General features: G+C 48.2%; 1 protein-coding gene across 8 annotated transcripts in view; it reads left to right on the top strand.

The window, feature by feature from the left end:
* DLG3 (discs large MAGUK scaffold protein 3) overlaps positions 1-24,962 on the top strand; it is a 287,539-nt gene that overhangs the window by 249,074 nt on the left and 13,503 nt on the right. The window lies entirely within an intron of this gene.

The following is a 24,962-nucleotide window of genomic DNA, read 5'->3' as shown; positions in this document are numbered from 1 at the left end:
AGCAAAGAGAGAGCACTGTATGGAGAGCAGAGAGGGAGCACTGTATGGAGAGCAGAGAGGGAGCACTGTATGGAGAGCAGAGAGGGAGCACTGTATGGAGAGCAGAGAGAGGGAGCACTGTATGGAGAGCAGAGAGAGGGAGCACTGTATGGAGAGCAGAGAGAGGGAGCACTGTATGGAGAGCAGAGAGAGGGAGCACTGTATGGAGAGCAGAGAGAGGGAGCACTGTATGGAGAGCAGAGAGAGGGAGCACTGTATGGAGAGCAGAGAGAGGGAGCACTGTATGGAGAGCAGAGAGAGGGAGCACTGTATGGAGAGCAGAGAGAGGGAGCACTGTATGGAGAGCAGAGAGAGGGAGCACTGTATGGAGAGCAGAGAGAGGGAGCACTGTATGGAGAGCAGAGAGAGGGAGCACTGTATGGAGAGCAGAGAGAGGGAGCACTGTATGGAGAGCAGAGAGAGGGAGCACTGTATGGAGAGCAGAGAGAGGGGGCACTGTATGGAGAGCAGAGAGAGGGAGCACTGTATGGAGAGCAGAGAGAGGGAGCACTGTATGGAGAGCAGAGAGAGGGAGCACTGTATGGAGAGCAAAGAGAGAGAGCACTGTATGGAGAGCAGAGAGAGAGAGCACTGTATGGAGAGCAGAGAGAGGGAGCACTGTATGGAGAGCAAAGAGAGAGAGCACTGTATGGAGAGCAAAGAGAGAGAGCACTGTATGGAGAGCAAAGAGAGAGCACTGTATGGAGAGCAAAGAGGGAGCACTGTATGGAGAGCAGAGAGAGGGAGCACTGTATGGAGAGCAGAGAGGGAGCACTGTATGGGGAGCAGAGAGAGGGAGCACTGTATGGAGAGCAGAGAGAGGGAGCACTGTATGGAGAGCAGAGAGAGGGAGCACTGTATGGAGAGCAGAGAGAGGGAGCACTGTATGGAGAGCAGAGAGAGGGAGCACTGTATGGAGAGCAGAGAGAGGGAGCACTGTATGGAGAGCAGAGAGAGGGAGCACTGTATGGAGAGCAGAGAGAGGGAGCACTGTATGGAGAGCAGAGAGAGGGAGCACTGTATGGAGAGCAGAGAGAGGGAGCACTGTATGGAGAGCAGAGAGAGGGAGCACTGTATGGAGAGCAGAGAGAGGGAGCACTGTATGGAGAGCAGAGAGAGGGAGCACTGTATGGAGAGCAGAGAGAGGGAGCACTGTATGGAGAGCAGAGAGAGGGAGCACTGTATGGAGAGCAGAGAGAGGGAGCACTGTATGGAGAGCAGAGAGAGGGAGCACTGTATGGAGAGCAGAGAGAGGGAGCACTGTATGGAGAGCAGAGAGAGGGAGCACTGTATGGAGAGCAGAGAGAGGGAGCACTGTATGGAGAGCAGAGAGAGGGAGCACTGTATGGAGAGCAGAGAGAGGGAGCACTGTATGGAGAGCAGAGAGAGGGAGCACTGTATGGAGAGCAGAGAGAGGGAGCACTGTATGGAGAGCAGAGAGAGGGAGCACTGTATGGAGAGCAGAGAGAGGGAGCACTGTATGGAGAGCAGAGAGAGAGAGCACTGTATGGAGAGCAGAGAGAGGGAGCACTGTATGGAGAGCAGAGCGAGAGAGAGAGAGAGCACTGTATGGAGAGCAGAGCGAGAGAGAGCGCGCACTGTATGGAGAGCAGAGAGAGCACTGTATGGAGAGCAGAGAGAGAGAGAGCACTGTATGGAGAGCAGAGAGAGAGCACTGTATGGAGAGCAGAGAGAGAGCACTGTATGGAGAGCAGAGAGAGAGAGAGCACTGTATGGAGAGCAGAGAGAGAGAGAGCACTGTATGGAGAGCAGAGAGAGAGCACTGTATGGAGAGCAGAGAGAGAGCACTGTATGGAGAGCAGAGAGAGAGCACTGTATGGAGAGCAGAGAGAGAGCACTGTATGGAGAGCAGAGAGAGAGCACTGTATGGAGAGCAGAGAGAGAGCACTGTATGGAGAGCAGAGAGAGAGCACTGTATGGAGAGCAGAGAGAGAGAGAGAGCACTGTATGGAGAGCAGAGAGAGGGAGCACTGTATGGAGAGCAGAGAGAGGGAGCACTGTATGGAGAGCAGAGAGAGGGAGCACTGTATGGAGAGCAGAGAGAGGGAGCACTGTATGGAGAGCAGAGAGAGGGAGCACTGTATGGAGAGCAGAGAGAGGGAGCACTGTATGGAGAGCAGAGAGAGAGAACTGTATGGAGAGCGAGAGAGAGTGCGCACTGTATGGAGAGCAGAGAGAGAGCGCGCACTGTATGGAGAGCAGAGAGAGAGAGAGCACTGTATGGAGAGCAGAGAGAGAGAGGGCACTGTATGGAGAGCAGAGAGAGAGAGAGCACTGTATGGAGAGCAGAGAGAGAGAGAGCACTGTATGGAGAGCAGAGAGAGAGAGCACTGTATGGAGAGCAGAGAGAGAGAGAGCACTGTATGGAGAGCAGAGAGAGAGAGAGAGCACTGTATGGAGAGCAGAGAGAGAGAGCACTGTATGGAGAGCAGAGAGAGAGAGCACTGTATGGAGAGCAGAGAGAGGGAGCACTGTATGGAGAGCAAAGAGAGAGAGCACTGTATGGAGAGCAAAGAGAGAGAGCACTGTATGGAGAGCAAAGAGAGAGCACTGTATGGAGAGCAAAGAGGGAGCACTGTATGGAGAGCAGAGAGAGGGAGCACTGTATGGAGAGCAGAGAGAGGGAGCATGGTATGGAGAGCAGAGAGAGGGAGCACTGTATGGAGAGCAGAGAGAGGGAGCACTGTATGGAGAGCAGAGAGAGGGAGCACTGTATGGAGAGCAGAGAGAGGGAGCACTGTATGGAGAGCAGAGAGAGGGAGCACTGTATGGAGAGCAGAGAGAGGGAGCACTGTATGGAGAGCAGAGAGAGGGAGCACTGTATGGAGAGCAGAGAGAGGGAGCACTGTATGGAGAGCAGAGAGAGGGAGCACTGTATGGAGAGCAGAGAGAGGGAGCACTGTATGGAGAGCAGAGAGAGGGAGCACTGTATGGAGAGCAGAGAGAGGGAGCACTGTATGGAGAGCAGAGAGAGGGAGCACTGTATGGAGAGCAGAGAGAGGGAGCACTGTATGGAGAGCAGAGAGAGAGCACTGTATGGAGAGCAGAGAGAGAGAGAGCACTGTATGGAGAGCAGAGAGAGAGAGAGAGAGCACTGTATGGAGAGCAGAGAGAGGGAGCACTGTATGGAGAGCAAAGAGAGAGAGCACTGTATGGAGAGCAAAGAGAGAGAGCACTGTATGGAGAGCAAAGAGAGAGAGCACTGTATGGAGAGCAAAGAGAGAGCACTGTATGGAGAGCAAAGAGGGAGCACTGTATGGAGAGCAGAGAGAGGGAGCACTGTATGGAGAGCAGAGAGAGGGAGCACTGTATGGAGAGCAGAGAGGGAGCACTGTATGGAGAGCAGAGAGAGGGAGCACTGTATGGAGAGCAGAGAGAGGGAGCACTGTATGGAGAGCAGAGAGAGGGAGCACTGTATGGAGAGCAGAGAGAGGGAGCACTGTATGGAGAGCAGAGAGAGGGAGCACTGTATGGAGAGCAGAGAGAGGGAGCACTGTATGGAGAGCAGAGAGAGGGAGCACTGTATGGAGAGCAGAGAGAGGGAGCACTGTATGGAGAGCAGAGAGAGGGAGCACTGTATGGAGAGCAGAGAGAGGGAGCACTGTATGGAGAGCAGAGAGAGGGAGCACTGTATGGAGAGCAGAGAGAGAGAGCACTGTATGGAGAGCAGAGAGAGAGCACTGTATGGAGAGCAGAGCGAGAGAGAGAGCACTGTATGGAGAGCAGAGCGAGAGAGAGAGCACTGTATGGAGAGCAGAGCGAGCGAGAGAGAGAGCACTGTATGGAGAGCAGAGCGAGAGAGAGAGAGAGAGAGAGCACTGTATGGAGAGCAGAGCGAGAGAGAGCGCGCACTGTATGGAGAGCAGAGAGAGAGCACTGTATGGAGAGCAGAGAGAGAGAGAGCACTGTATGGAGAGCAGAGAGAGAGAGAGAGCACTGTATGGAGAGCAGAGAGAGAGAGAGAGAGCACTGTATGGAGAGCAGAGAGAGAGAGCACTGTATGGAGAGCAGAGAGAGAGAGCACTGTATGGAGAGCAGAGAGAGAGAGAGAGAGAGCACTGTATGGAGAGCAGAGAGAGAGAGCACTGTATGGAGAGCAGAGAGAGAGAGCACTGTATGGAGAGCAGAGAGAGAGAGAGCACTGTATGGAGAGCAGAGAGAGAGAGAGAGCACTGTATGGAGAGCAGAGAGAGAGAGAGCACTGTATGGAGAGCAGAGAGGGCGAGCAGTGTATGGAGAGCAGAGAGGGCGAGCAGTGTATGGAGAGCAGAGAGGGCGAGCAGTGTATGGAGAGCAGAGAGGGCGAGCACTGTATGGAGAGCAGAGAGGGCGAGCACTGTATGGAGAGCAGAGAGGGCGAGCACTGTATGGAGAGCAGAGAGAGAGAGAGAGAGCACTGTATGGAGAGCAGAGAGAGAGAGAGAGAGCACTGTATGGAGAGCAGAGAGAGAGAGAGCACTGTATGGAGAGCAGAGAGAGAGAGAGAGCACTGTATGGAGAGCAGAGAGAGAGAGAGAGCACTGTATGGAGAGCAGAGAGAGAGAGAGAGCACTGTATGGAGAGCAGAGAGAGAGAGCACTGTATGGAGAGCAGAGAGAGAGAGAGCACTGTATGGAGAGCAGAGAGAGAGAGCACTGTATGGAGAGCAGAGAGAGAGCACTGTATGGAGAGCAGAGAGAGAGAGAGCACTGTATGGAGAGCAGAGAGAGAGAGAGCACTGTATGGAGAGCAGAGAGAGAGAGAGCACTGTATGGAGAGCAGAGAGAGAGAGAGCACTGTATGGAGAGCAGAGAGAGAGAGAGCACTGTATGGAGAGCAGAGAGAGAGAGAGCACTGTATGGAGAGCAGAGAGAGAGAGAGCACTGTATGGAGAGCAGAGAGGGCGAGCACTGTATGGAGAGCAGAGAGAGGGCGAGCACTGTATGGAGAGCAGAGAGAGGGCGAGCACTGTATGGAGAGCAGAGAGAGGGCGAGCACTGTATGGAGAGCAGAGAGAGAGAGAGCACTGTATGGAGAGCAGAGAGAGAGAGAGAGCACTGTATGGAGAGCAGAGAGAGAGAGAGAGCACTGTATGGAGAGCAGAGAGAGAGAGAGAGCACTGTATGGAGAGCAGAGAGAGAGAGCACTGTATGGAGAGCAGAGAGAGGGCGAGCACTGTATGGAGAGCAGAGAGGGTGAGCACTGTATGGAGAGCAGAGAGGGCGAGCACTGTATGGAGAGCAGAGAGGGCGAGCACTGTATGGAGAGCAGAGAGGGCGAGCACTGTATGGAGAGCAGAGAGGGCGAGCACTGTATGGAGAGCAGAGAGGGCGAGCACTGTATGGAGAGCAGAGAGGGCGAGCACTGTATGGAGAGCAGAGAGGGCGAGCACTGTATGGAGAGCAGAGAGGGCGAGCACTGTATGGAGAGCAGAGAGGGAGCTCTGCCTGAAGTTTATTTTGTTTGTATGTAGAGTAATGAGAGCCTTTCTGTGTGCGTGATTAGTGGGACTGGGAGCTGTGCCTATATGAAAGTGAATGAGAGGGACCTCACTCAGTTGAACTGAGGGCAGGGGTGCATTGTGTTGTGACCCAGATGTGGGTCCCCATCCCCAGTGGTTAAAATATACTTCTTGATAGTTAGACCTCAGGTCACAGTCGCCAAGGGTGCCACTGCAAGATATAAAGTATAGAGGAGGTGACAATTTTCCACGTATGAACAGGGAGTTGTGTTTATAGATCAGCAAGAATGTAATGACTGTGGTTTGTACAGACTGATGAGCATAAAAAGGCATTTGGTCTGCAGCTAAATTCCATGCTAGGAACTGGATTAATAAAACAGCGCAAGATATGGTTTCTGTCTGCATGATGAAGATGATTTCTTGAAAGGCTAAAATTCTAGAACAAGGAATTTGTTTTGTTACAGTTAATGCCACAATTATAGGTCTTGGCTGAAGAGCCTATTCCCCATTCCCAATGCTCACTAGTAGTGTTCAGCTTGCCAGTAAACTCAGATTAACGGTTGTAGGTACAAAGCCAGTAGTTGATCACCAACCTAATCATACCGAGCTGGATTCGTGCCAGATGGTAAACTTCATCTATGTGCAAGGTGATATACAGTAACTCACTGTAGCCTGTGTTATTTTAGAATTTTCAGTGACTGTTGAATGAGTGTCTTATATTTTCCTCAATCCATTCACTGACTTGGGCTTACATACTCTTAAACACTACATATGGATATGGTATGCTGTCTGTGGCTACTGTATATACATGTGAAGAATGCAGGAGAAATTGCACTGAAATAAGAATTATAGTTTGGAATGTCCTGCTGTGATTTGCAGTGATGTTCATGTGATCTGTATATTGGGGGCTGCTATTTAGGTATTGCTATAGAGCAGTGGTGGAGTGGTTGATTGCCTATCTGTTGTTGGAGTACAACTCCCATAGTTCTCTACCCGCATTTGGCTTAGACCAAAAGTGACCAATTGATTCTCAGCTGTTTAACAGTAGACACATGGCTCTAATGTTCTGTCACCTTTAAAAGAACACTTGCACCCCTATAAAATCTAAGCTTATTGAAGCTGTTATAAAGGCAACAGTGGTCCATACATACATCATCTGACGTCTTGGCTAATCATCGGCTATTTTCAGTCTGCACAGGTAAAAGGAGTAAAAGCTGGAGCCCAAGTTCTAACTTCTGGGTTAAACCATTGCCAAACAGGCATGAACGTGACCATATACTTTTGCCCCCATAGAAACCTAGTTACGCTTAAATTGTTATCGGTAGAAGTGTTCCAATGACCACTTCTGCTCTTTGAAGTAGTCATGGTGGTAGGTGTCTGGATGTGCAGTATTTCTGCTTGAAACACTGCACATCCAGAGATATTCTTAATTGTGTGATGGGGACAACTTGCAAGCTGTTCCAGGCTGCCTAATGTCAATTCTGTGCATAAATTATGTCTGTCGTCAGCGTGCACTGCATGCTGGCAAAATGACATTGTTTTCTCCCCTCCCTCCGTTATTCCTTAATTACCATCCCTTCTCCTTTCCCTCCCTCCGTCCCACTCCTTTTCCTGGCTTAAAGTGCATGCATGTGCCTTTAGCCAGTACAATGGTCTAATCAGAGGCTTCTCTCTGAGAGAATTGCCATGTAGCATAATGCCCATTGGGTATTATTCTATTAACTAGCGTTGGAGAAGCCATTAAAAGCTCGGTAAATAGTGTTTTGTTTAGTTTTAGTATAATTTTAGGGGAAAGTCACATGTGGCTGTCCATGGCGAATTCTGCAAATATGTATTTAGTATTAAAAGGTAACTATAGCTAAAATGTATCAGGAATGTAAATATTTAAGAGGCTGTGGAAACTTTTAGGTATATACAGATTCTCTTTAGAATGAACATTTGACAATATTCTTGTAGGCAGATGACAAGATTTGACCTTTTGCATTTACATTCCATCGTTTCTCGATTCTCTGTCTGCTGTAAGACAAAGCAGGAAGTGTAGAGGGCAAAGGAAAACCTTTTTCTTCTCCAAACATGTAATTAACTTTGTGTACATTAAACAATATTATTTGAATGTACTCTAGAACATAACATGGTGCCTCATGAGGACTAGATCAAGAAGTGCATCGTTGCACTGGGGTAGATCTCACTTTGTTTATAATTCATGAAGTTCATGTACAGCAGGCTCTGATTTGCTAGTGAGTAAGTGAAAGATTTTTTTGCCCTTGTTTTCTTCCCAAATGTTTTGTCAGACATTTTAAGGTAGTGTCAAGCAGTGAGGGAGAAAATGTTTTGCCATCATTCAGAAAGTATTGATAAACTGACATTCTAATGCTGCAACCTTATGTTAAAATTGTTATGTTTTACTCTCCAATCTACACGTGATAACCCATAATAGGAAAGCAGAAACCACTTTTTAAGACCGTTGCAAATATATGAAACAGATCAAAACTGAAATCACATTTATATAAATATTCAGACCCTTAATTCAGTACTTGGGTGTAGAACCTTTGGCAGCCACAAGTCTCCTTGTATGTGATGCACAACCTACCCAATCCAGGGGTGCAAAGGTTGCAATTCACCTCTACAGGTCCTCTCAGGTTCTGTTAGGGTGCATGGGAACTGTCAGTGGACAGTTATTTTCATGTCTCTCCAGAGATTTTCCAATTAGTTTCAAGTCCAGGTTTTGACTGAGCCACTCTTGTGTTGTCTTGGCTGTGTGCTTACTGTCATTGTGCTATTGGAAGGTGAACCTTCGGCTCTTTCTAAAGCCCAGAGCGCACTGGACCAGTTCTTCATTAAGGATATTTCTTTATTTTTCGGTGTTTAGCTTTCCCTCAACCCTGACCAGTCTCCCAGGCCTTAACACTGAAAAACACCCCTAAAGCTTTATGCCTCCATCACTGCTTATTACCAGCACAAAACCCAACAGTGAAGCATGTGTATGGTTTCCTCGAGATACGACGCTTTGAATGAAGACCAACCAGTTCAATCTTCAATTCATCAGACCAGAGAATATTGTTTCTCATAGTATGAGACTCCATTAGGTACTTATTTTGCAAAATCAAAACAGGCTGTCATGTGTCTTTCTGTGAGGAGAGGCTTCTGCCTGCCAACCTGCCATAAAGGCTGTGATGGATGTTCTTCCTCAAGTTTCTCCCATCTCCACACATGATCCCTGGAACTCTTCTAAGTAGGACTAGAGTGATTATGGGTTCTGCCAGTATTCACTAAATCAGGGCTCGACAAATCCCAGGTGCCAGGTCGCCATGGCGACTAGAAATTTTGCCTTGGCGCCTGGGATTTGCTAGATCCGTGGGGAATATTGCAGCCGGCTAAGGCAGCATTGAGCCGGCCGCCGTGAGGAGGATGGAGGCGGACGTTATTAGGAAGCATGGATCCGGCCGCCTGTAGGGGCAATGTAGGCGGCGTGCGTGGGATCAGTACTCTGCCTGCAGCTCCTCTCTGCTACCTCTTCCTATTTAATGATACCAGGAGCCGGAATATGAATGTCGGGAGCTGAAATATGTCACTCCGGCCCCGGCATCACTACGAAGCGTGAGGGAGCAGAGAGGAGCTACAGTAAGATTATTGCTTCCTCGCACACAGTAAGATAGCGGCCCCAGGGAAAGACCCATTCAGCTCTCCCAAAGGTAGGGAGGCTTAGTGAGGTTCAATTAAAACAAACATGTAAGTGTGTGTGTTTGTGTTAGCCTGTCAGAATGTTTGAGCCTGTCAAGAGTGTGTGCCAGCCAGTGTGTGTGCGTGCCTGTCAGTGTGTGCGCGTTTAGGCACCTGCCCCCTCCAATCGCAGGAAGGTGTTTTTACTCGCACTTTTCCCCACGCTGTGCCAGTGGGAGTGATAGGAGTGTGATTGCTTTCAGCATGTTCAGTTAATGCCAGTTTTGTATAGATATACAGGGAGTGCAGAATTATTAGGCAAGTTGTATTTTTGAGGATTAATTTTATTATTGAACAACAACCATGTTCTCAATGAACCCAAAAAACTCATTAATATCAAAGCTGAATATTTTTGGAAGTAGTTTTTAGTTTGTTTTTAGTTATAGCTATTTTAGGGGGATATCTGTGTGTGCAGGTGACTATGACTGTGCATAATTATTAGGCAACTTAACAAAAAACAAATATATACCCATTTCAATTATTTATTTTTACCAGTGAAACCAATATAACATCTCAACATTCACAAATATACATTTCTGACATTCAAAAACATAACAAAAACAAATCAGTGACCAATATAGCCACCTTTCTTTGCAAGGACACTCAAAAGCCTGCCATCCATGGATTCTGTCAGTGTTTTGATCTGTTCACCATCAACATTGCGTGCAGCAGCAACCACAGCCTCCCAGACACTGTTCAGAGAGGTGTACTGTTTTCCCTCCTTGTAAATCTCACATTTGATGATGGACCACAGGTTCTCAATGGGGTTCAGATCAGATTAGATTTTCTTCTTTTATACCCTTTCTTGCCAGCCACGCTGTGGAGTACTTGGACGCGTGTGATGGAGCATTGTCCTGCATGAAAATCATGTTTTTCTTGAAGGATGCAGACTTCTTCCTGTACCACTGCTTGAAGAAGGTGTCTTCCAGAAACTGGCAGTAGGACTGGGAGTTAAGCTTGACTCCATCCTCAACCCGAAAAGGCCCCACAAGCTCATCTTTGATGATACCAGCCCAAACCAGTACTCCACCTCCACCTTGCTGGCGTCTGAGTCGGACTGGAGCTCTCTGCTCTTTACCAATCCAGCCACGGGCCCATCCATCTGGCCCATCAAGACTCACTCTCATTTCATCAGTCCATAAAACCTTAGAAAAATCAGTCTTGAGATTACTTGGCCCAGTCTTGACGTTTCAGCTTGTGTGTCTTGTTCAGTGGTGGTCGTCTTTCAGCCTTTCTTTCCTTGGCCATGTCTCTGAGTATTGCACACCTTGTGCTTTTGGGCACTCCAGTGATGTTGCAGCTCTGAAATATGGCCAAACTGGTGGCAAGTGGCATCTTGGCAGCTGCACGCTTGACTTTTCTCAGTTCATGGGCAGTTATTTTGCGCCTGGGTTTCTCCACACGCTTCTTGCGACCCTGTTGACTATTTTGAATGAAACGCTTGATTGTTCGATGATCACGCTTCAGAAGCTTTGCAATTTTAAGAGTGCTGCATCCCTCTGCAAGATATCTCACTATTTTTGACTTTTCTGAGCCTGTCAAGTCCTTCTTTTGACCCATTTTGCCAAAGGAAAGGAAGTTGCCTAATAATTATGCACACCTGATATAGGGTGTTGATGTCATTAGACCACACCCCTTCTCATTACAGAGATGCACATCACCTAATATGCTTAATTGGTAGTAGGCTTTCGAGCCTATACAGCTTGGAGTAAGACAACATGCATAAAGTGTAGAAACATCTCAAATATTATCCAGAGAAATGGGGTGGGGTTTTGAATACTTTCAAGTGTCATAGCAAAGGGTCTGAACACATATGTATATATACTATTATACGATGATTTCAGCCATGGTGAGACCTGCGCGGTCTGGGGAAAAAGGTAAGTAAAATCACCTTTCCTATTCGATTGGAGCGCTCACCTAAATAGTTAAACACTATCGTGTCAGAAACAACTCCCCTCCTGACATATTAGCAGCAACTGTAAATAGGTGCTGCTCTCTTGGAGTATCTTCCCATTCATTTTGCGCGCACCAGAGCAACAATGTCCTGCTGCTGCAGATATATTAAAGGAACCACAACAGTAATCTTAACCATAAATGAATAAATAAAATTCATGTAATATATATTAGAAGATACCTAGTTGTAAGGTGTGTGTGTGTGTGTGTGTGTATCAATAGAAAATGCCACATCTATGCTCAATTAGCTATATTAATGCTTCTAGCAAAAATAGGTTTGGTGAATGCATGGGCTGTTTAGTGTTAGTTCGTGTTGACACGCAGTCAGGCATCCATTTTGCTCATACTTACAAGTACATGGTTTTGCGTCTGTGTTGTGTGCTAGAGTTGAGTACTTCTGCAAGTGACTGCTCATCACAAGAAATGGAGAACATCATGCGAATGTCACAGTATTGTACGCAGAGAGCAGCATTATCTCAGACTGCATGGTAAACTGATCTTGGTATGGAAGTACTTCTACATTGTAAAGGAGTAAAGACGTATGCTTGTTATTTTTTTTTAAGTAAAGAAAGCCTTCAAAAGCATCTGATGATACAAGAGTCCCTCCCTCTCTGCAGAGAAAGGGTGGGGATGGAAAGGGTCAAAGTCCAATATTTTTTTCATTAAGCGAATGGGGTATTGTATGTTGTTATCCGCTTTCTTTTTCTGATCTGCATTGGGTTGGTTTCGGGACAGAGGTGTCAAGTTTCTCTCTGTGGTTAGCTGGTTTCACTAGTTGGAGGGACTAAATACAACTTCTGTGTACACAATACATATGGATACACCGCGATACCAAGCTAATGATAAGTATAGTATATAGACATGCCAGTATATTTCCTTTCATTAAAATGCACAACAATAGATCTATCACATACAGTTTGCTCCCATTACAAACAGTGAAACCCGGTGTGGGGTAGAATTGTTGAGAAATCAAAGTGAATTTCACATTTAAGGCCAAAGTAGCCGAACTGGAAAGTCATCTTTTGGTTCCAGTTTGGTTATTTTGGTCTAAAATTTTAAATTTCACTTTGAATGCCCAGCAATTAATTCAATTCATTCACCTTCCTACCTTTTTGATACCAAACCTGCTGAAGAGGTGTATGTGGTCTGCTCCACATACACCTGTAGCTGCTGGGCTTCTGCCAGTGGATTGTGAGGTCAGCATATGATGCCAGTGTTATGGGACATTTTCCTACATACAGTGTGATTCTTATTTGTTAATGGATGTTGTGAGGGATTGTGCTTTGTGAGGTCGGCACATGTGGTCAGCGTGTCATAATTTTTCTGAAACATTTATAGATTGATTGGTATAAAGTTAGAGCCTAAATAACTGTGCCTGTTCAATTTAGGATTTATATAAAAAAAAACCCTACTCGTAGAGAACAGAAAATTAACATTTGTTTTCAATTCAGTTCTTTTTGTCTAATTTTTTAATTTGGCTATTTCTGCATATATTTTGCATTTCCGTTTAGCGTTCACAAGTCACTCTAGTGAATAAACCTTTGCTATGTTATTTGGGGAAATTCCTGATACTATATATATATATATATATATATATATATATATATATATATATATATATATATATATATATATATATATATATATATATATATATATATATATATATATTCACATACATACACTGTCAGGCATATTATGTGCTGCACAATTATCCCTACGAGTCATTAGATATCTGAATACAATTGGTTATCTGTATAGTTTTTCCCTAGATTTTTACATTAAAGGACCACTATAGTGCCAGGAAAACCTACACGTTTTCCTGGCTCTATATGGTCCTTGGGTCCCCCTCACCTTCTGGGTCCCCCTCCCGCCGGGTTCTAGGGTGAGGAAGGGGTTAAATTCCTACCTTTTTCCAGCGCCGGGCTCCCTCGGCGCTGGGGTATCTCCTCCTCCTTCTGCCGTCATCCGCAAGAGCCATGCGTGCATTCAGCCAGTCTCATAGGAAAGCATTCTCAATGCTTTCCTATGGACGCTGGCGTCTTCTCACTGTGATTTTCACAGTGAGAAGCGTGGAAGCGCTTCTAGTGGTTGTCAATGAGATTTCTTTGAAACTGCTATGTTTACAGCAGGCAGGGTTAATCCTAGATCAGTGATGGCGAACCTATGGCACGCGTGCCACAGGTGGCACGCCGTGCCCTCTCTGTGGGCACGCGGCCACAGGTCCGCCATCACTGCAGAGTAGGCACCTGCCTGCCCGAAACGGCAGGCGCCTACTCTGCTTCCGGGTCGGGAGGCAGGGGAGGGATCTTTGCAGCAGCTCCCCTGTCCTCCCGCGCGATGCTGTGTGGAGCGTTGCCGAGCGTTACCATGGCAACGCTCCACACAGCATCGCGCGGGAGGACAGGGGATCAGCATCACAGATCCCTCCCCCTGCCTCCCGAACCGGAAGCACAGCCTGCCACCACCGGACCACCAGGGATGACGGTACCACCACCGGACCACCAGGGATGTGTCCCCCCCCCACCCCACTTCATTAAAGGTAATAAGGAGGGAGGGGGGGGGATACTGACACACAGTACCCTTACCCCCCCCAGCACCACCCCTACCCCCCCCAGCACCACCCCTACCCCCACAGCACCCCTTCCCCCCAGAAGTACCCTTACCCCCCCAGCACCACCCCTATCTCCCCAGCACCACCCCTATCTCCCCAGCACCACCCCTATCTCCCCAGCACCACCCCTATCTCCCCAGCACCACCCCTATCTCCCCAGCACCACCCCTATCTCCCCAGCACCACCCCTATCTCCCCAGCACCACCCCTATCTCCCCAGCACCACCCCTATCTCCCCAGCACCACCCCTATCTCCCCAGCACCACCCCTATCTCCCCAGCACCACCCCTATCTCCCCAGCACCACCCCTATCTCCCCAGCACCACCCCTATCTCCCCAGCACCACCCCTATCTCCCCAGCACCACCCCTATCTCCCCAGCACCACCCCTATCTCCCCAGCACCACCCCTATCTCCCCAGCACCACCCCTATCTCCCCAGCACCACCCCTATCTCCCCAGCACCACCCCTATCTCCCCAGCACCACCCCTATCTCCCCAGCACCACCCCTATCTCCCCAGCACCACCCCTATCTCCCCAGCACCACCCCTATCTCCCCAGCACCACCCCTATCTCCCCAGCACCACCCCTATCTCCCCAGCACCACCCCTATCTCCCCAGCACCACCCCTATCTCCCCAGCACCACCCCTATCTCCCCAGCACCACCCCTATCTCCCCAGCACCACCCCTATCTCCCCAGCACCACCCCTATCTCCCCAGCACCACCCCTATCTCCCCAGCACCACCCCTATCTCCCCAGCACCACCCCTATCTCCCCAGCACCACCCCTATCTCCCCAGCACCACCCCTATCTCCCCAGCACCACCCCTATCTCCCCAGCACCACCCCTATCTCCCCAGCACCACCCCTATCTCCCCAGCACCACCCCTATCTCCCCAGCACCACCCCTATCTCCCCAGCACCACCCCTATCTCCCCAGCACCACCCCTATCTCCCCAGCACCACCCCTATCTCCCCAGCACCACCCCTATCTCCCCAGCACCACCCCTATCTCCCCAGCACCACCCCTATCTCCCCAGCACCACCCCTATCTCCCCAGCACCACCCCTATCTCCCCAGCACCACCCCTATCTCCCCAGCACCACCCCTATCTCCCCAGCACCACCCCTATCTCCCCAGCACCACCCCTATCTCCCCAGCACCACCCCTATCTCCCCAGCACCACCCCTATCTCCCCAGCACCACCCCTATCTCCCCAGCACCACCCCTATCTCCCCAGCACCACCCCTATCTCCCCAGCACCACCCCTATCTCCCCAGCACCACCCCTATCTCCCCAGCACCACCCCTATCTCCCCAGCACCACCCCTATCTCCCCAGCACCACCCCTATCTCCCCAGCACCACCCCTATCTCCCCAGCACCACCCCTATCTCCCCAGCACCACCCCTATCTCCCCAGCACCACCCCTATCTCCCCAGCACCACCCCTATCTCCCCAGCACCACCCCTATCTCCCCAGCACCACCCCTATCTCCCCAGCACCACCCCTATCTCCCCAGCACCACCCCTATCTCCCCAGCACCACCCCTATCTCCCCAGCACCACCCCTATCTCCCCAGCACCACCCCTATCTCCCCAGCACCACCCCCATCTCCCCAGCACCACCCCCATCTCCCCAGCACCACCCCCATCTCCCCAGCACCACCCCCATCTCCCCAGCACCACCCCCATCTCCCCAGCACCACCCCCATCTCCCCAGCACCACCCCCATCTCCCCAGCACCACCCCCATCTCCCCAGCACCACCCCCATCTCCCCAGCACCACCCCCATCTCCCCAGCACCACCCCCATCTCCCCAGCACCACCCCCATCTCCCCAGCACCACCCCCATCTCCCCAGCACCACCCCCATCTCCCCAGCACCACCCCCATCTCCCCAGCACCACCCCCATCTCCCCAGCACCACCCCCATCTCCCCAGCACCACCCCCATCTCCCCAGCACCACCCCCATCTCCCCAGCACCACCCCCATCTCCCCAGCACCACCCCCATCTCCCCAGCACCACCCCCATCTCCCCAGCACCACCCCCATCTCCCCAGCACCACCCCCATCTCCCCAGCACCACCCCCATCTCCCCAGCACCACCCCCATCTCCCCAGCACCACCCCCATCTCCCCAGCACCACCCCCATCTCCCCAGCACCACCCCCATCTCCCCAGCACCACCCCCATCTCCCCAGCACCACCCCCATCTCCCCAGCACCACCCCCATCTCCCCAGCACCACCCCCATCTCCCCAGCACCACCCCCATCTCCCCAGCACCACCCCCATCTCCCCAGCACCACCCCCATCTCCCCAGCACCACCCCCATCTCCCCAGCACCACCCCCATCTCCCCAGCACCACCCCCATCTCCCCAGCACCACCCCCATCTCCCCAGCACCACCCCCATCTCCCCAGCACCACCCCCATCTCCCCAGCACCACCCCCATCTCCCCAGCACCACCCCCATCTCCCCAGCACCACCCCCATCTCCCCAGCACCACCCCCATCTCCCCAGCACCACCCCCATCTCCCCAGCACCACCCCCATCTCCCCAGCACCCCCCCCAGCAGCACCCCTACCCCCCACAGCACCACCCTACCCCCCCCAGCAGCACCCTACCCCCCCCAGCAGCACCCTACCCCCCCCAGCAGCACCCTACCCCCCCCAGCAGCACCCTACCCCCCCAGCAGTACCCCTACCCCCCCAGCAGTACCCCTACCCCCCCTCACCAGTACCCCTACCCCCCCTCAGCAGTACCCCTACCCCCCCTCAGCAGTACCCCTACCACCCCAGCAGTACCCCTACCCCCCACACACAGTACCCCTACCCCCCCACAGCACCCCTACCCCCCTCAGCAGTACCCCTACCACCCTCAGCAGTACCCCTACCACCCTCAGCAGTACCCCTACCACCCTCAGCAGTACCCCTACCACCCTCAGCAGTACCCCTACCACCCCAGCAGTACCCCTACCCCCCACACACAGTACCCCTACCCCCCACACACAGTACCCCTACCCACAGCAGTACCCATACCCCGCCAGCAGTATCCCTACCCCCCCAGCAGTACCCCTACCCCCCAGCAGTACCCCTACCCCCCCACAGCACCCCCTCACACACCCACAGCACCCCCCTCACACACACACAGCACCCCCCTCACACACACACACAGCACCCCCCTCACACACACACACACACAGTACCCCCCTCACACAGCACCCCCTCACACACACAGCACCTCCTCACACACACAGCACCCCCCAAACACACACACACAGCACCCCCTCACACACACACACAGCACCCCCTCACACACACACACACAGCACCCCCTCACACACACACACAGCACCCCCCCACACACACAGCACCCCCCTCACACACACAGCACCCCCCTCACACACACACAGCACCCCCCCCACACACACAGCACCCCCCCCACACACACAGCACCCCCCCCCACACACACAGCACCCCCCCACACACACACAGCACCCCCCCACACACACACAGCACCCCCCCACACACACACAGCACCCCCCACACACACACAGCACCCCCCACACACACACAGCACCCCCCACACACACACAGCACCCCCCACACACACACAGCACCCCCCACACACACACAGCACCCCCCACACACACACACAGCACCCCCCCACACACACACACAGCACCCCCCCACACACACACACAGCACCCCCCCACACACACACACAGCACCCCCCCACACACACACACAGCACCCCCCCACACACACACACAGCACCCCCCCCCCCCCCCACACACACACAGCACCCCCCCCACACACACACACAGCACCCCCCCCACACACACAGCACCCCCACACACACACACACAGCACCCCTCATACACACACACACAGCACCCCTCATACACACACACACAGCACCCCTCATACACACACACACACAGCACCCCTCATACACACACACGCCCCCCCACACACACACACACGCACCCCCCCCCCCCCCCCCCCCACACAATTGCCGTGTTGGCACTTTAAGGAAAAAAAAGTTGGCATGTATTGCGGTTTGGGCACTCGGGCTCAAAAAGGTTCGCCATCACTGTCCTAGATGGACCTGGCACCCAGATCACTTCATTGAGCTGAAGTGGTCTGGGTGCCTATAGTGGTCCTTTAATGATTGAAAGAAAAAGTAAAAAAAAAAATGCAAGTGTTTACATTTTCACTGCATTCATACTAGTGTACATAATGTGGTGTTTAGCTGTGCTAGTCTAAATGGCTGGTACGGCCTGTCTCTTTCTGTTAGAGCGTTTGTACGGCTGGTGTGAGCATAGAAGACAATTGGTTTCCTTATAAATGAGTGATGGTAAAGCCAAGCTAATGGTAGAAGCTCACTCACTTCTGCAGCTTTTACTACTTAATAGCTTCATTCATATTGTTATATTAAACTAAATGTAGCCAAGTATCCAAATAAAGAATGGAGATACTTCTGCACTGGCTTTAAAGTAGGAAATCTGCACTAATCTGTGACCGCAGGTCTGGCTACTGTCCGTCCCCACACTCTGTCAATTTTGTGATTGAGCTAATGATAACTTGCAGTTTACCTGTCATGTCATAACCTGGTGTCACTTGAAGGAGTAGAACATTTCATCTTAATAGAACACCCCAAGCAACATTGCATTCTGTGTAGTGGTTATGTAAGTTGTCAAGCCATTTTAGAATTGTTTTACTTCTTACCTGGTGTTCGCCAGGGTCTGAGAAATAATACAGGCAGGAAGCTGCACCTGGGGGTAATAGGAACCATGCAAAAACAGTTTCACTGCTTACAATGAAGGGGCACCATAACCACTACATCACAATGCTTGGAGTTTACTTTAACATTGTGTTAGCAAATATACAGATTACATGTATTCATCTAATTCTATAAACAATTGGCATGGCAGTTAAGGCTACCACTTTGAGTTCAGGACTGGCTTTGTGAAGAGCTAAATGTCTTGTAACGCCTAACAAGCTCTTTCACACATTCATATCTTTTCTCTCAAAATGATCTGTCAATTTTGCAAGTAGAATGTATTTATTGCATAATTTCCTATGTCAAAGATCACTTGATCAGGGGAAGCTTATTAGTGCAGTATTATCACTCCAATTAATATTGCTGTTTTTAATAGTAGGTTGTTTTATCCTTCTTTTAAAGGAACAGTACATATTGTAGTAGATATAGTGACAAGAATCTCCCACCCTCTCCCCCTCTCCAGGTGAATTAGATGTATATCACTAGTTGGCAAGACTCAATTTCAAGGGTTACTCTAAGCACCAATGCACACTCTAAGCAGCAAAACAAATGTAGCTTATAGGAAGTGTATAGGCAAGATAAAGTTGTTATGGTGCCCAGAGGTCCCTGATGCTATCTTACCTGAAAGGGGTTAACCATTCTCAAATGGTTTAACCCCAAAGGTTGCTCTCCAACGCCAGATCTTCCTGTCCCCAGCGACATACAGTTTCTGCAATGCAATTATTAAAAGCACACCGTGCCATTGGGCAGGAATGCAGCAATCAGTAGTTCCCCGTTCACAAAAACGGTATGTAAGGCAGGTGCTCAGGCATTTAACTAAACTACCAGGAGGTAACAGGACCAGTTGTTTGATAGCTGAGGGTTTGTAACAACGTTTATTTATAAAAGTGCCATTTTTTTTTTTTTTTTTTAAATCTACACTTCCTTTAAAATTAAATAGGACACATATAAAACTAACCGAACTGCTTTGCGATCTGGATTGTTCCTTTAGGCTAAAATTATTTTGATGCTTAGTGTCACTTTTTAATTTGTTTTTCTTGACACATGCCATACCTTGGACATACTAATGCAAAAAGAAAGTAGAGGGAAAAGTATGTAATAATCAAAATGATGTGGCCAAAATCCCTACGAGGTGGAACAGTTTAGGTTTCTCTGTATAATGGTACAAGGCCACAGATTAATGCATAGGCTTTTCGAGAATTCGGCATCTGTTTTGTGCTGTTTTTTTTATTTTTTTTATAATCAGTGTCAGAAGCTAACTCCTCCTGCCTTTCAGCAACCCTTTTACCCTTTTCTGAACCTCTCTCCCTTTTTTCCTCCAGATTTTTTTTTTTTCTTATTAGCTTTCTGGAACCTTTCTTATGGGGTTAAAAAAAAAATCTTTCAGGACCTTAATATGTTTGCCTAATTGATCCTTGGTTTTCCAGTAGAGGTTCTAAATCACTGCAAAGAGGACATGGCTTCAGAAAGCAAATGAATGAATTGCAAGCCTCGATGAGGGACCCAGCATTAGCAAGAGAAATCTAAAACCAAGCCATGTAGACAGTTTGCCAGAATATAGAGATATAGCTCAATCAGTGTCTGGGTATTGTTAGTTTCTCACATAAACCACAACGTTTCCTGGGCAGCTGTTTGGTGTTTGTAGTGGTGGTGATGGGGGGGGGGGGGGGGGGGGGAGTATTAATGCTCTAACAAAAGAATGGTTATAAAACTTGGAATAAAATGAATCCACCTAATAAAACAACCTTGTGTTTGGGGAAACTATAGTAAATAATTTGCAGTGTGGCTGTTCTGTGTTGTGTGGTTAGTTACTGCTTAGAACAGAATAAAACCATATATCTATTGGGCAGATAAGTACAATTAAAGAAATTAAAGTTCTTGGCCTGTAAAAAAAACATGACTTCTCACCTTAATGGGAATCTTTAGTCCCGCAAAGAAGTTATTTCGGGACTATGGGATCCCTTCTGTCCAACCCTCTTTGGATAAAAAAAAAAAGTTAAAGGACCACTCTAGGCACCCAGACCACTTCAGCTAAATGAAGTGGTCTGGGTGCCAGGTCCCCCAGGTTTTAATCCTGCAGCTGTAAACATAGCAGTTTCAGAGAAACTGCTATGTTTACACTAGGGTTAATCCAGCCTCTAGTGGCTGTCTCTGACAGTCACTAGAGGCGCTTAGGCGCTTCTCACTGTGAAAATCACAGTGAGAAGACGCTGACGTCCATAGGAAAGCATTGAGAAATGCTTTCCAATGGACTATCTGAATGCGCATTCAGTGCTGACATCAGGAGGAGGAGAAGAGTTCCCCGGCGCTGGAGAAAGGTAAGAGTTTAACCCCTTGAGACCAGCGGGAGTGGTACCCTGAGGGTGGGGGGAACCTAAAGACCCTATAGTGCCAGGAAAACTAGTTTGTTTTCCTGGCACTATAGTGGTCCTTTAAGTAATGATTACTCGCCCTATTTCCAGCACCTGTTCTCATCTGCTGCAGCCTCCAACTACACCTCCAGTAATGCTCCCTGCGTTCTCCAATTCATGGCCTCTTATTGAAAATTATGAATGTGCAATCAAACGCGCTCGTCCAAACAAATGCTACTAGCCTGATTCCCAGACCAAGTTTTTGGAAAAGAAAACGCTTCGGTACGATAGACAGCCACTAGAGGTGGATTTAACCCTGCAGTTTCTGTAAAATTAGTGTTGCAGGGTTAGAATGGCAGGATCACTGCACTCCCATGAGAGCAGGTCTATATAATCCAGCGCACTGCATTATCCCCTAAACAGCAACTTCGGTGCTGACAGATTAAGTTAATTTTTTTTCGAAAACACCTAACTAAATCTGTCGGCAATGGAGTGCGCTGGATTTTCTGTTTTTATTTTGTGTGTGTATATATATATATATATATATATATATATGTGTGTGTGTGTGTGTGTGTGTGTGTGTGTGTGTATATAGTGTAGATTGGATTAGCCGTATTACTCCAGTAGACAAGATGCCAAAATACCAGAGTATTGCAGTATGCAATGATACCTTTTTTATTGGACTAACATAATATTTAAAACACAAACTTTCAAGAGTTTTACTCTCTTCTTCAGGTCAGAAGCAATACAGATCAATTGGAGTTAAACACTTAAAACAACTGATGTTAGAGAGGGGGGGGTCATAAATAGCAGAAGATGTGCCTGAAAGTGAAAGGTGCAGGTTGGCTGAGAATAGCCAGAGGAGGGTCAATAAGCTAGTTGAAGAGAAAAAAAATAGGGCATGCAAGTAAATAGCTGCATATATGTATGTATATATATATATATATTGATCCAATACAGGAGAAACGAGAATATTGGAAAAGAACTATGTAAGACATTAAGATGTGTGTTTATATAAAGTTTTGGTAGTGTGTGTTGAAATGTGTGATCATTTTCATTTCAAATGTCTTTCATTTATTATAGTCTTTAAAATTCCCTTTAAGAACTTTAATCCTGAGGTTTTGGATGGAGTGACCAGTCTGGGTGAAGTTTTCTTTGATATTTTCCTTTCCTTGTAGCCTTCTTGCCTAAATGACTCTGACAGTGTACTCAGGTGCTGATCTCTGCCTTTTTGTGTCAGAGCAAATGGGGTGATATCTAATAGCCTGGTGTGATGGGGATGGAAGCTGTACCTGTCTGAGGGTTTTCTATATACAGACAAATGAAGAATGCCGTTGCTTACAGTTATTGAGCAATCCAAGAAACTATGATTTGAAGAAAAAAAATATTATACAGTTGCAAGAAAAAGTGTGTGAACCCTTTGGAATGATATGGATTTCTGCACAAACTGGTCATAACATGTGATCTGATTATCATCTAAGTCACAACAATAGACAATCACAGTCTGCTTAAACTAATAACACACGAAGAATGAAATGTTGCCATGTTTTTATTGAACACACCATGTAAACATTCACCGTGCAGGTGGAAAAAGTATGTGAACCCCCTAGACTAATGACATCTCCAAGAGCTAATTGGAGTTCAATCAATGAGATGAGATTGGAGGTGTTGGTTACAGCTGCCCTGCCCTATAAAAAACACACCAGTTCTGGGTTTGCTTTTCACAAGAAGCATTGCCTGATGTGAATGATGCCTCGCACAAAAGAGCTCTCAGAAGACCTACGATTAAGAATTATTGACTTGCATAAAGCTGGAAAGGGTTATAAAAGTATCTCCAAAAGCCTTGCTGTTCATCAGTCCACGGTAAGACAAATTGTCTATAAATGGAGAAAGTTCAGCACTGCTGCTACTCTCCCTAGGAGTGGCCGTCCTGTAAAGATGACTGAAAGAGCACAGAGCAGACTGCTCAATGAGGTGAAGAAGAATCCTAGAGTGTCAGCTAAAGACTTACAAAAGTCACTGGCAAATGCCAACATCCCTGTTAGCGAATCTACAATACGTAAAACACTAAACAAGAATGGATTTCATGGGAGGATACCACAGAGGAAGCCACTGCTGTCCAAACAAAACATTGCTGCACGTTTACAGTTTGCACAAGAGCACCTGGATGTTCCACAGCAGTACTGGAAAAATATTCTGTGGACAGATGAAACCAAAGTTGAGTTGTTTGGAAGAAACACACAACACTATGTGTGGCGAAAAAGAGGCACAGCACACCAACATCAAAACCTCATCCCAACTGTGAAGTATGGTGGTGGGGGCATCATGGTTTGGGGCTGCTTTGTTGCGTCAGGGCCTGGACGGATTGCGATCATCGAAGGAAAAATGAATTCCCAAGTTTATCAAGACATTTTACAGGACAACTTAAGGCCAGCTGAAACTCAACAGAAGATGGGTGTTGCAACAGGACAATGACCCAAAGCATAGAAGTAAATCAACAACAGAATGGCTTAAACAGAAGAAAATACGCCTTCTGAAGTGGCCCAGTCAGAGTCCTGACCTCAACCCGATTGAGATGCTGTGGCATGACCTCAAGAAAGCGATTCACACCAGACATCCCAAGAATAATGCTGAACTGAAACAGTTCTGTAAAGAGGAATGGTCAAGAATTACTCCTGACCGTTGTGCACGTCTGATCTGCAACTACAGGAAACATTTGGCTGAAGTTATTGCTGCCAAAGGAGGTTCAACCAGTTATTAAATCCAAGGGTTCACATACTTTTTCCACCTGTACTGTGAATGTTTACATGGTGTGTTCAATAAAAACATGGCAACATTTCATTCTTTGTGTGTTATTAGTTTAAGCAGACTGTGATTGTCTATTGTTGTGATTTAGATGATGATCAGATCACATTTTATGACCAATTTGTGCAGAAATCCATATTATTCCAAAGGGTTCACATACTTTTTCTTGCAACTGTATATATGTATATGTATTTGTGTGTGTGTAACAGTAACATTAGTTAAGTTCTAAAACTAGCTTATTGCCTATACGTAGAACCAAATAGTTTCTTTAAGTTTTTTTCTGGTGGTAAATACATAGTTCACTGTTTTTATTCGAGTATTGGACCCATACTGGGGTCAGTAGTCTCTTTCTGGCCAGGATGTCTAAATGGTTACTATATAACCTGGTTTGCATAAGTGAAGAAATGAAAATGAAGACTTTGTAAATATTGAGATTTTATATCCATGTCAGGGCTGGATTTACCATCATTGCTGCCTGAAAGCCAGTTTCCTCAATATCCACCCCACCCCACAAAGTTATCGTAATTTTATAGTTCGCTTATAAAATAAATATATATGGCAAAACTTTTTGCCTCATTTAGTTAAGCCAGTGCAACTCGGTTGTGGAGCCAAGATTTATGCTTTGTATTCTAATGTCACATATGATGTAAGAGAAAAATAGTTTGATAGGCGTTTTGTACCGTATACAGGTGATCCTTGCTTTACGATGGCTCGCACTTACGACCAGCTCTCTAGAGTGTGGATTCAAGGTATTCCCCACGTTAGAGAGCTGGTCTATGTTCGGGGAATTTTCCCTAAATATAGATTAGAGGGATTCCCTGCTCTGGTGCGTATGTCTACATTCGAGTAAATTTCCCCGAACATAAACCTGCACTAGTGCGCATGCTCTGTAGCACATCCTCACTTATCGACCAATTTATTTTACGACTGTGTCATATAAACGGAACCCGGTCGGTAAGTGAGTAGTAGGTGTATTTTATCTGTTGTTATATGGGATATCTGACAGAGAAGTGGTTATACTGACATGAGTGTTGTCTAATGCATACACTGAAATTTAATGGGCCCTGAATTTCTTAATCCTTTGAAGAATGGAAAACACATTGCTTCTAGTGAATTACTGAATGACCTTTCATGGGTTAAACACGGCTGCAATGTTAAGCAGAGGACAGTAGTTTATCAGCAGTGATACATAGCTGGGTTGAATGTAGATCAGTGTTTTGCAGATACATTCCTT

This window comes from Pelobates fuscus, chromosome 9 (genome assembly GCF_036172605.1).
Source record: "Pelobates fuscus isolate aPelFus1 chromosome 9, aPelFus1.pri, whole genome shotgun sequence".
NCBI lineage: Eukaryota > Metazoa > Chordata > Amphibia > Anura > Pelobatidae > Pelobates > Pelobates fuscus.
The sequence above is the reverse complement of the archived record's forward strand: the minus strand, read 5'-3'. Positions and strand labels throughout refer to the sequence as shown.